Source organism: Marmota marmota, unplaced genomic scaffold, assembly GCF_001458135.2.
Source record: "Marmota marmota marmota unplaced genomic scaffold, marMar, whole genome shotgun sequence".
NCBI lineage: Eukaryota > Metazoa > Chordata > Mammalia > Rodentia > Sciuridae > Marmota > Marmota marmota.
Window position 1 is genome coordinate 43057128 of NW_025999932.1, and position 12785 is coordinate 43069912.

A 12785-nucleotide genomic window follows, 5' to 3' on the forward strand; every position below is an offset into this window, starting at 1 on the left:
TAGTTATTTCAGGTGGAAAGCATATCAAATCACAATTACTCTCTCTTTGCCAGAAGTAGAAGTCAAACATTTGTTATTTGCCACATATTTCATTTTGATAAGGGCAACAATGATACCCAAATATTTAACAACTGATCTGTCTTGGGCGCTGACCAAGCAGAACAGATGCTGGCCTAAAGCAATGATATGGCCATCCTGTTGTTTACAAGTTAAAGATCAATTCTGTCCTGTGTTGTGGCCAAACCCCATAATCCTTCCAGTTTCTGGTTTTGTCATTGACAGCCCTGGTAAGACAAAGGAGCTTTGCAATAGGACTGACCTGGATTTGAGTCTTGAGTCTGCTACTTTGGACACTTGACTTGGATTTTTTCCACTCTTTAAACTTTCCCTGAACTGTGCTCATGAAAACTAGATGGGATGTGAAACTGCCTTGCAGCTTGCCTAGCACCTAGAATGCCTTCCTTTGTGGACCATCTGGAGTCACCAAGGCCAACCACACTGTTCTGCAAATGGCAGATTTTTACTCAGAGAGCAATTCACCCTCTGAGACCATGCTCAGGAGTACTGTTTATGGGGAGAAAGATCCAAAAGAATCACAAGTGTGAGGTGGGGAGGGAGGCAAAACCAGGGCAGAGAACCTGATAGCCAGGAGCTATCTTTCTAGTCAGGCTGCATCAGGTTGGGGTGGTATCCACAGCCACAGGAGAGGCTGGAGCCCACAGGCCAGCTCAGCAGGTGTGGAGGTGAGGCCAGGGCAGAGTGCCCAGAACTCAGTTAGGAGGGCTCAACAGGAGTGTGTCTGGCCTGGATCCTCCCAGCTCATACCTCTCTGCTTCATAGGGTAGGTAGCAATTCAGAGCTGGCCTGGCCCTACCACTTCACAGACAGTGGCAGAGGGTTCTGGGGTGGTAGTGAGACCTTGCAGGACCTGATACTGCCCTCTGGGATTCTGATTTACCCCTTATACATAGGACTTTCTTTTCTTAATCCATCGTGACTGGGTCAGACATGTAACTCTGGGTGTAGTGGCAGCTCTTTCATTTAATTTCAGAATGTTTTCAATAAATTCATATACTTTTTTATTTCTTACTTTTATTTGCTCTGAAAGTCTCTGTCCTTCCTGAAGCCTGAAGCCCAAACACTTGTCTCTCCCTTTGGTTCCTAGCACCCAAGTGCCTTGGACACAAGTGCCTGTTGGTGACAGTGAATAATGAGCATGTCACAGGGTTCCTTGTTCAGACATCAGGAAAAGATACCGAGCAGTGAAGGTCCAGAGTAAATTCTTTAACACTCACTTGATTCATCCTCCTCAGTTCTCTGTTTTATTTTTATTTTAGTTTAACTTATCTCTGTTTAACAAAAACTTGATGCTGAAACGATTCACTTCCCTTGGTCTCTGCCCAATCACTCTGTGATGGAAGGAAGTTAAATACTTGTGATATGGTTTTCAAATTCTTTTGACTGACTGACCAAATGCATTTGAAAAAAAAAATGTGAAGATCTGTTTTTGTTACAGTCAAGAAAACATAATTGAATAAGGGCATGAATGCCCAAGCTAACATTTCTATTCCGGCTTTTCTGGCAAATGGAAATTCCCCGTTCAGTTGCAAAAAAACAGATATAGATTAGCTGGCCCTTGTTCTCTGTTTCTGCAACAAATCTACCCTTTAAAACCTCAGTCCTTCTCATCATGGGCACGTTTGATGTAAGCTCAGCCTGAAGGAGCCCACTGATCCAGAATGCCCCTGTTTAAGAAGAGGAGAAAGGTAAGTAATAATATAGATAAAGAAGGATAAATAACAAATCATTCAATAGTCTCCTGCCCACAAAGTCACTTGATAAATTCAGTGAAAACGGCTGCATTTGAAAATATGGCTGGAGCCAAAGGGGCTCTTTGACTTGGGTATGTATTCACAAAGAGCTGCTTGCTTGGCTTTGGGACACAGTGGCTCAACTAGATAGATCCTTTCACTGAGGAAGGCCACCTATAGCTAAATCATGGTGAGGCTCTTCTCAGGGTGGTAGCACTATGTTTGTGTCCCTATTTATACTGCTGCTTTCCAGTTGGCTTGTGGCCCTATATCTGCAAAACATCAACAGGGAGTACCTTAGGCCAAGGATCCTGACTTGCCTCTGCACCTCCAGCAGCTAGCACATTGCCTAATGACTTTGTAGGTAATTAATAAACGTTTAATGGATAAATATCTCAGAGGAACCTATGGGCAATAAAAGAAAACTGCTCTTCAGTTTTTCCAGCTATAAAACATTCCAGCCAACCCTGCTGTGGAGAAGGCACAATTCTGCAGAGAAGCATGTATTATAGTGAGAAGAGAGAACGCATCTCACAAATACTCACACTCTCTCACATACTCACATGCACACACGTGCTCACACACTCTCAGGCTCACATACACTCTCTCCCTTTTGCCTCCTCCCCTCTCTCTGCGTCACCTGTCAAGCTTCTATATATTCTTTAAAACAGGGTAATATATTGAATAATATATTGAATTTTCTTTCTGCTCGAGACAGTCACTTAGTACCACTGTGGATCCCCAGAGGCCATTGAAACAGAAAAAAAAAAATGCTAACTATAATTTACATTTGTGTATTGATCACTTATTTGTAAATTGCTGTCACATAAATGTCCATCATACTGTTTGGCACTCAGAAAAACACTGAAGCAGGCAAGGCAGCTTTTACCCTTACATCTCAGAGAGGGAACCTAAGGTGGATACGGGACTGAATCCCAGTACTGTGCATCCTACCTCCCCTCTGCTCTCTGCCTCCTGCTTCCCTAGAGGCAAATCGATGCCCATTGTGGTCAGGACAGTGTGGACCACATTCTTCTGCTTTTGTGATTTCAGGATGCTGAAGTAAGTAAAGTCTTCCAAACTTTGATTTCCTTGTTCATCTGTAGGGCGGATGTATTGAGGACCAGCAGGATAAATAACTGAAAAGTGGTAAATGTAGCATTGCATAAGGCTTAGGAATAATTGACAACTAGATGCTTCTGGGAATGAGAATAAGATGAAGACCTATAAGTAAAGAACAAAAATTTATTTGACATCTGGGGGGATAGCGAAATGGTAGAGCATTTGCCCAGAATGTGTGAGGCCCTGGGTTCAATCCACAATACCACACACAAATTGAAATTACAACAGAGGCAGAAAATAATTAATTTAAAATGAAAGTCTGGGTGATAATCTGTGCCTTTACTTCGAAATTCCCAGGGAAAAGACGTTCAGGGTTTGTTTTTCATGCAAGAAAGAGTTCTCTGTGTTTCTAAAGCTGAGGGATGGATGCACAATCAAACCAGTTAGGGCTAAGTTAGTTTCAAATGGCAATTTGTTAAATTACTCCACCTTTGTTTACTTCTCTGAAAAATTAGCTGCTATGATGTTGCCAGAAATAATGGGCTGTGGGAGACATGGCTGGCTACTGGTGCTTTCTAAACCAACATGCACATCATGTAAATATTAAATCTGTCCAATCCCCAGATGCAATGAAGTATTTTCAAGTCTGGTGCTCTTCGGTTTTAATGTATTAAAAAGATGTGTGTGCACACACATATGCATTAGATAGATATATTCATTTAGACAAATAAAATAGAATTACCAAAGGAAAAAGTAAGTTTAAGGGAAAAGCAGACACACCAAACATAGGAATGAGCACAGCTGGAGTGTTTGTGTGTAATATCTATTTCTTTTTCTGGTAGAAGAAGCAGAGAGGAAATATCTCTTACTTCTGTGTTCTCAGTCCTGGGGGAGAATTTTTCTGATATTACACCCTTAGAGAAATTTCTCATTTAGGAAAGCTGTGTGGCACCTGCCTCTTCTATTGTTTTCCTAGAAGACCCTCTGATTCTCAGCCAATTATTTCTTAGAATTAGGAGACAAAATAAAACATGAACTTAAAAAGCAATAGGCAATTTTTTTAAATGAAAGGAGTTTTGTCACACAGATGTCACATTGTACACCCCTTTCCTCTGCCTCCCGCCATTAAGGGTAGGCCTGTTTCCATGTAGCCCTGAGCAGGCAGGAGGGGGAGGAGGAGGTCTGACTTTTAGGGATGTCATGCTGCAGAGCAGTTCTGCCTAGGGGCTCTCGACGCTGAGCACACCTCTCTCTCCTTGTGCCTCAGTTATAGTATCTGTAAAGTAGCAGCAACCATCATCATTTCCCAATAGCATTAAGAGGAATAACTGCCAGAAACCCTCATAGCTCTCATTGTTCAATTAAGGTAAACATAAAAAATGCCGGACATCAGTTGCTTAGAATCACATATGAGCTGATGCAATGACATTATGGATTGAACAACCATTTATTACTTTCTCTTATCCCTTTAGTGTGAACCCTGAATTCAGTATGTCTTATCGTTTCTTACATTCACTTAACCAGTGATCTTTAAAAGTGATGCTATGTGCCAAGACAGTGTTGGACCCCAAGATAAGGTGATATTTAAACTACCCAGCTCTTCTAACCCACTTAGTCTAGCAGTGAAATTAAATTAACATTCATTTAAGATTTGAAATCCATACATGTTTTGCAGTTCCCTTTAGGAACCCCCTTGGTGTGTTTACCTATAAAACAGGCTTTCTTTTCTCTCCCAGGTCCACAGCTGTATGCTGATTTTATTTAAAGAGACAAATTCTGTGTTGTTTCAACCATCTCTAACAGTAAATTTAAATTGAACCCTATATAAATTGTTTAAAATAATACAATGTGAGTGTTTTCTTTGAAGTTAAATATTGAATAAGTTTTCCTTTGTTCTTTTTTAAATTTATGAGATGTTAATGTGTCAGATGCTTTTGTAAACTGAAACTGAGGTTGATAAATAAAACCCAAAGATTAGCTCCTGTACATTCCCTAGAAAAGAATCAAGTTTTATAGGGAAGATCCCTGCAGAGACACTTACATGCTGTGAAATACCATCTCTGCTGTTGTGACCAGGTGACTGTGGTGGGCATGTTATCACTAGGATGTCGCCAGGCTGTTCCTGACTTAAAGAAAGAGAAAAGTTCTGTGAAGCGGGGAGATATTGGACACCAGAAAGAAACGTGTTGGCAAAAATTGTTCAGTCTTTCAACATACTTCTGGAGCATCCACAGTCCTTGGGAGGGTAATCAATGAATCAATATATAAAAAGTAAAAAGCACTTCTTGTGTTTGTGTATTCAAACAAATTTTACCTCTGCTGTCTGCTCCAGCACCGTTGTCTTGTCAGTTTAGACAAAGCAGAGAACATCCAAGGACCTAGTCAGTCCTTTTTTGCCTCCCTCCCATCATTTTATAATAGTCCTACTGTACAAAGTCACATAATATCATACAGAGAGAAAATTAATCATCAGGTAATGATATAGGGATGTGGAAAGAAGTTTGAAAGAAATAATTTAGAGGGCCCAATTAGGGCATATTCTCATGGGTCTCCCATGGGCATTGTTGACTGATCACAGGTTCAGGGTGTGAGGAGGGCATGGGAGAGGAGTAGAGGAAGGAAGGACAGGAGAGGGGAGAGGGTAGAGGAAAATAAGAAAGACAGGGAGCAAGACACAGAAGCCACAGCTCTGGGACAAAATTAGGCCTTTGCATTATTCTGGATGACAGCTAATGAGAATCTCAATTAGCAATAGGAACAGACCAGATGATGATACAGATATACTTTCAAAGGCAGATCTTTCTAAGAGGGTTTAACACATTACTGAATATGGTTACCCACAGAGGCTTTAAACTAGGAACTGAGAGAAAAGGTGGTGCCCTTAAAAGAAATAGACAAGACCTAGTAGTAGGGATGGATAGGACAGATGCCCAGGGTTCCATGAACAGTCTGCTGTGGACCACGTCAGACAAGACATACAGACAAGGGAGAGGACACCTATAGGCTACAGAGCAAAGAAATAGCTTGGTACACATGAGATGTCAACACAAGGAATTGAGCAACCCTCTGTCCATCCCTGAGATTTGGCAATGGCCCTCAAAACTGGAAATAACAACAGAGGGTTCAGCAGAAATAAATGTTATGTGAAAGGTTTCCTAGTGGATTTGACTAAGGAAATGTTTCCATAAACACATGCTAGAATTCGTAGACCTGAGGGTGCAGGGACAGTAGAGAACATTCAGGATAAAGGTAAAGACAGGGAAGAGTAGAAACATCTTGTTGGGGGCAAAGGGCTAACTGCCTGACAGAGGGTGGTAGTGAATGAGGACAGGCTGCAGGCACCCAGCCAGAGCCCTGGTCCACCAGGCATCTACAGGAAAAGAAGATAACATTTCCCCTCCCAAATCTGGTAATAGGCGGATCTCCACCTCTGTGGCCGAGTGGGACAGGCTAGGAGAAGTTCACCCGTAAATGAGAAATGGAAGGAACTCTGCTAGAGAGTTGTCCTGCCATTTTATAGAGCTTGAGGTCCGGGTAGGGAAAATTCAAGACAGGAGGAAAACCTAAGGAGACAGATTTGGAAAATACAAAATCCTTCATTTAGTTTCAAAATTTGTCAACTGCCAAGTTGCACTAGGACATCATCCTGCAGAGACAAGATGGGTATCTTTCCATTGAATGAGGTCATTCATGGTGTCAGCTCCGTGAGATGGGGACTACCAAAGGATCATATAATAAGTCACAGAGCACTCAGTATAGGCCTGGCACAAGGTAAGGACCAAACATGACCAATGCTTTCCAAGTGGTTAAAATAAATAAATAGATAGATCAGAATGCAGAAAGGGAGACATGACTGCTAATCATTCAGCTTCTTTATGGCTAGATCTCAGAAAAGGTAGACCGTTAGGAAAGGGCCATCACATGTAGAGGGACTGAGGGAAGCAGGGTACTGAGGCTGGCATGAGCTTCCTTCAGGCATGTGACCAGTAATGGTGGGAAAGAGACTCAGACCAGGAACTCAGAATAAGAAGCATGGATTTAGGCTGGGTGCAGTGGTACACACCTGTAATCCCAGAGGCTCAGGAGGCTGAGGCTGGAAATTGTAAGTTTGAGACCAGCCTCTGCAATTTGGAGACCCTGTCTCAGAAAAAGAGAGTGGGGGACTGAGGATGTAGCTTAGTGGTAGAGTGCCAAAAAAGGGAAACAAAATGACTTGACTACAGTTTTCTGGGTCCTGAGTCAACATGTGAGGATATATTTCTCACAATGAAGCCCATTAGGAAATAGAATAGGCTGTGAATAAGCCATCTCTAGAAGTCTCCAAAGGCAGGGAGGCTGGAAAGTCACCAAACAATCCAATTGCACAAAGAAGTGGCACTATAACTGTCTGTTCTCATTCTATCCCCACCCTTAGCATGCTGTGACTAGCTCAAACTTTGGGAAAGTCACTTTACTGTCTCTGGGCATTGTTTTCTCATCTCTAAATCCAGAGGATAGAACTAGGTCATGCCCATCCATGTCTCTTTCACCTTGGAAATTTATCTTTAGTTAGGTCCAGTGTACCTGGCTTCTTGTCTAAGGGACCCCTCCACACCTGACCAGCATGCTTCAGCATGGTTTCTGGCCTCCACTTTAAGGCCCACTGTGTCTTAAGATTATGTTCCAGCAGGTCTAGGGAACATAGATCAGCTAGCTGGTTCTGAGTGTGACAGCCCAGACCTCCGCACAGAAATTGTTCAGCACTGATGTCAATCACCACACCTCCATGTGTGTAAATTTCACAGCATCTTTGATGGGCCCTTACCTCAGGTTCACTCAAAACACTTTTGGTTTTGCAAATGCAGCCTTGCTGGCAAGATCTGACAGACATCCTTGAGCAGTCACTTCTGTGTTTCTGTAGTGGTCAGAAGTTTTGAAATGTTCTTTACTTCGTGTCATTGCATATTTTCAAACATGGACACAAATCTTCTCACCCAAGTCAACAGTACTTAAAATAGCTGTTGACAACTGCATTGCACCATGCTGCTAGTGTAGCCCCCTGGTCAAGGAAACAGAGGGTTTTATTGATAGAATGAGGTCTTTGTTTATAAAGCGTGCACAGTGAGGCTCCAGAAGCCCACGCTGGATATACACCTTGGATTTAAGTGGAAAAAAACGTGACTTTCTGCCTTTGGATCCCTTTGGAAAGATCATGAGTGCATTTTTAATTTCACTTCCTTCAAGATCCTGCTTGTGGGCATTCACTTATAAAGTACACTATTATGCTCATGTATAATCTGTGCTGTTGATTTGTTCTTAACAATACATAGTAATCTTCATGGTTTGTTTTTTCCACAACAGGAAAACCTAAGAGCAATTCTGCCTCCAGGGATGAGGTTGGAACATTTCCTCTAAGAGAACGTTTAGACATTTTTGTATTTATGATCCCAATAAGTATATCTCAGGGACTCCTTCTTTTCTACATGTCCACTGCACAGAAGTCATCTTTTCAAAGGATCCCTTTCCTGACACTGTCCCCTATATTGGTTTCCTAGGGCTGCTGTAACAAACCTGGTGGCTTGAAATAACAGAAACATATTCTCCCACAGTTCTGGAGGCCAGAGGTTTGAAATTAAGGTGTCTGCAGGGCTGTGTTCTTTCTGTAGGACCTAGGGAAGATTTTGTCTCATGCCTGTCTATGCTTCTGGTGTCTGCTGACGGTCCTTAGTGATCCTGGATTTGCAGCTACATATCTCCAAATCACTACCATTGTCAGCAAAGGGCATGCTCCCTGTGTGTCTCTGTCTCTTCTTATCTTATAAGGACACAAGTCCTATTATTAGATAGGACTGACTCTAATCCAGTATGATCTCAATTTAGCTTGATTACATCTGCAAATACCATGTTTCCAAATGACGTCGTATTCATTGGTGTGAGGGCTTAGAACTATAAAATCTCCATAATGTAACCCTTATAACACTCCCTCTTGCAGACTGGTTTAGATGTTCCTGTTTTCTGTGTTTCCATAAGCCTCTGTTATGTTAATATTCCACACAGTTATACTGTATTGTCACTTTCTATCAAGTTGCTCTTAATCACTGGACATGTCACACCTATGAAGCACAATGTCTGTGCTTGCACAATACCTAGCAAAACATCTAACACCTAGCAGATGCTCACATGTTTGTCAAATGAAACACTTTGTTATCTTCATATATCATGACCATTTATGTATATTCAGTATTAACAATATGATATCCATATAAGGTTATATAAATACTTATTACACTTATAGATATATTTGTTAATGCTTTATGTAATTAATACCATTTATTGAGTACTTACCTTGTTCTGGACACACCAAACATTGTCCTTTTAAATAACATTAGTTCTCACAATAACATAAAAAAGATAAATTATTCTATTTTACAGATATTATAAGGGAGGATTAGAAAGATTAGTTAAGTTTCCTAAGGTTAAACCCTGCCAGTGTGTGGCAGACCCAGGACTTGGTCTCAGGTCTGTTTGTAGATATGGACTCTTTGCACTTTGGTATGCTTTCACCCAGGTGGTCTTGGATCCTCCTGTTTTGTTGCCATACTATGTCTGCTATACATGTTCATATTCACACTGAAACCCAGAGAGGTTCGGAAGCCTATCAGCCTTAGGTCGCCCAGTCTGATCCATGACTTCAGGATCACCTTTTTAAAAACAACTTTTTCTCCCAGCGGCTGGGGAGGCTGAGGCAGGAGGATCATGAGTTCAAAGCCAGCCTCAGCAACTGTGAGGCGCTAAGCAACTCAGTGAGACCCTGTCTCTAAATAAAATGCAAAATAGGGCTGTGGTCGAGCACCCCTGAGTTTAATCCATAGTACCAAAAAAAAAAGCCTTTTCCTCTGCTGTTCACAAAATGGTTTTTAAAGAACAAAGGAGAACATGAAACAGATTTTTTAAAAGTGTTACTTTAACAGTTTATGCGCTAGCTCACATTATAAAAGAGCACAGCATTGATCAATTGTAGCTTGAGACTACTCTGAAAAAGTCTCTTCATCTGAAACTTCCGGGAAGTAGTGCCCTCATGTGTCATGTGGCTTCTCTGTAAGGTGATAATTGCTTGTATTTTAGGGGAGGGGTTTTACCAGGGATTGAACTCAGGGGCACTCGAGCACTGAGCCACATCCCCAGCCCTATTTATATTTTATTTAGAGACAGGGTATCACTGTAGCACCTTGCTTTTGCTGAAGCTGGCTTTGAACTCACTATCCTCCTGCCTCAGCCTTCCAAGTGGCTGGGATTACAGCACCCAGCTTGGTTGTATTTTTAAGTCAATGATTCTTCTGGAGAAAGGAGAGGTGCTGCTGCATGTCTGTCTGACCCATGGGTCTATGGGCCTCAGGAGGAAGGACCCTAGAGCCTGCCTTCTGGGACTCAGCACCCATGCAGGCTTCATCCTCTAACCTGGGCCCCTTGTGTGATAACTGGGGTGCCCGCTCAAATCCCGTACTTCAGTTCTGGTGTCCAGATTCTGTCTTACTTCTGCTTGGGACCCAGCATAGGTAACCTGCCAGATGGCATAGCATTTCTTGACCTAAGACCCAGTGGTGCTGCTGTACCCCCTGGTCTGAGGTAGAACCCTGGCCCAGGATGTTGCAGGCCGGTGACTTGCACAGAGTACCCTGGTGCAGCAGCCCTGCCTGGAAAGTGTTTTACCTGTTCTAACATTCATGTGCTCAGCCACTATGTTGGGTACCCTCAGTCCAAGATGAGGCCTACATTGCTCCCATTTACTCTGATTAATCTCTTTTCTCTTATTCTCTTAGAACACTCTGTTCTGCCTTCTGGACCAGAGTTTTTCCTGGCACTGACATCTTGTTTCTGTCCCCTCATCCCCAGCCTCCGCCTGGTTTCCCAACTCACACTTAACCTAATTACGTCCAGCCCTGACTGGCAAGAGGCCCTATGCCTTTCTTTTCATTGGAATCCAGTTCTCACCTCAAATGGAAAACTCTTCACTAGGAATGTCCACCAGAAACAGCAGAAAAGATCAAGCCACTGCTAGAGCACGGCAGACAGAGAAAAGAAGGATGAGGGCTGCACAGCCCTGCTAGCCGTACAGGGTCTGGCTGGCCGACTGCACTTCTGACCTTCAGGGGCTGCCAGTGAGAAGAAAGTAGAAACTCACCAGGTTGAAGGGCAAGGTCCTTTCTGGTCTGCAAGACCCATACAGCCTCTCAGCATGTCATGGTCACCCTGTCACGCACACACCGTTACAGAGCCATGAAAAGTATTTGGAATCCCCAGCCTAGGGCACTCTCCACCAGCAGTTCCCTTCCTGGACCGCGGTTTGAGTCTCAGCTCAGGTACCCCACCATTTTGTTGGGTCTGAGGCCTATCCTTTATTCTCTTCTTGAACTCCGTGATTTCCCAGGGGCGAGTTGATTACTGTTACCCTGACAACTCCAGATCCTGGCAATAGCAAGTGACCAGGAAATTCTGAATGAATGAATGAGCTAGTAATTAATTCAGCTGCTGTCCCTCTACAATCCCAAACACAAACCTCTCCAACCACACTTGGAAAAATGTTCATCTTGTTTGTAAAACACTGGACTATGAATCAGTAAACCAGACTTTTGTTATAGTTTTTGTCTTCACCAATTGAGAATAAACAGCCAAAAAGAAATGTTGCTGAGCTGTGGCCTCCCCGCTCTGTGCTTGGAGCCAGCAGTACAGGGAGGAGCCAGATAGGGCCACAGTCTAAAGTGGAAAGCCCTCCCTTGGGTAAGAACAGTCTCTAAAGGAAAGTCCTGCTACATACTTTGGGTCTTTTCATAGAATGGCTTATGCATAGCTCATCATCTCTGAGGTTCACGGGCAATTTTTCAAACAAGCCCAGGACTGACTCTTGAAACTTGTGTTGACTTCGCCTTTGTCTTCCTGTGTACATGTCTTTCATTTTTAAAGTTTGTGCATTGAATTTAATGAGTTAGTATGTAATGTGCTTTTGTGCCATTTGAGAAAACAATTTCCATCTGTTCATATATTGTTAAAAAGTAATGGTTTCTTTCTTTCTTTTTTTTTTTTAAATCTAATCCCTCCCCTATTTCCTCCCTCCACTCAAAGACTGAATCTCAGATCCTTTGAGGTCCAACATAATTTAAGTGTTAATTCCTTTCTAAGCTCTTTTCAAGCTACTGCACTCACCATGCAGATTTTATTAAACCTCATAGTCTCTTCATACTGATGTCTCAGAAAAGGCAAAGTAACTCCTGCTGTATATTAAAACATTTGCTCAGGAGTAGTGCCTTTTGTCCCTATTTCTGAATATTTATTTATTTGGCCTCTGGAAAGAAAACAGAAGTCTGTTAGAACTAAAGGAGAATGCAGGCTCTGGCTTCTCATCTCATTTGTGGAAAACATCTGCTGATTATAATTCACAGGACTAACATTTCAGGGTTTGCAGTCCTGAGTGGTTTTAGCCTTAAATCATCCTGCATTGGCAAACAATAGTGAGGACCAGGCCAGGAAAGAAACAGATGAAGCCTATGTATGGAATGAGATTAAATTAAAAGCACAACCATGCCCATATTCCCATGGCCAGTACTTCTATGTCTAATATATGCACCTTAGAAACCAATATATTATTTCAGTGATCAAAATGTGGAAAACCATTCTATTCTGGACCTTCTTTAGAGTTAGCATCTGGATCAGCAGGGAAAATCTTGATTTTTTTCTTTAAGGATAAAGTATATTTTAAAAAGTAGTGGCATGTATAAGCTGACTAATCAAGTTGGGTCATTCTATGTGGAAATTTTGAAATAGTGATATTTAAACATATTTAAATATAGAGCAGAGACTTGGACCATAGTTCTACTATCATTTGTTTGCTTTGGGAGGTCCAAAATTTTACTAAACGGCTTTAAGCTCAATTTCTTT

At 42.1% G+C, this 12785-nt stretch overlaps 1 protein-coding gene across 7 annotated transcripts in view; it reads left to right on the forward strand.

Annotated features, from left to right (window-relative positions):
- The window catches only part of Enox1 (ecto-NOX disulfide-thiol exchanger 1), a 443331-nt gene that overhangs the window by 269266 nt on the left and 161280 nt on the right, over window positions 1–12785 (forward strand). Inside the window, exon 1 of one of the 7 annotated variants that reach the window (XM_048800960.1) lies at window positions 1375–1766. The exons of the other annotated variants lie outside the window; for them this stretch is intronic. The gene's annotated coding sequence lies outside the window, so the exon portion shown is untranslated. Of the gene's footprint in view, window positions 1–1374; window positions 1767–12785 lie in introns of those variants that run through there. 7 annotated transcript variants of the gene reach the window in all.